Source organism: Penaeus monodon, chromosome 28, assembly GCF_015228065.2.
Source record: "Penaeus monodon isolate SGIC_2016 chromosome 28, NSTDA_Pmon_1, whole genome shotgun sequence".
Classification (NCBI taxonomy): Eukaryota; Metazoa; Arthropoda; class Malacostraca; order Decapoda; family Penaeidae; genus Penaeus; species Penaeus monodon.
Window position 1 is genome coordinate 13,182,268 of NC_051413.1, and position 209 is coordinate 13,182,476.

Below are 209 nucleotides of genomic sequence, written 5' to 3' on the forward strand. Positions count from 1 at the left end.
TCCAAAAGGGTGTTAGTGGGATGACCTCAAAACACAGCAAGGATCAAATGGCAGAGACACGAAGTACAGGTGAGTCAGTCATGCAAAAGCGTGCGGAGACCTCGCCCTCCTGATACGGCTGTGGATTCTGCTAATATTCTACCCTGACCACTAAAAACTTCAGATGAGAACCTGGTCTGAAATGTAGGCAACTTTTTTTTAGATGATAT

The 209-nt window shown here is 45.0% G+C and overlaps 1 protein-coding gene across 1 annotated transcript in view; it reads left to right on the forward strand.

The window, feature by feature from the left end:
- LOC119591041 (G-protein coupled receptor 54-like) overlaps positions 1 to 209 on the forward strand; it is a 58,154-nt gene that overhangs the window by 774 nt on the left and 57,171 nt on the right. The gene's annotated exons all lie outside the window — the stretch shown is intronic.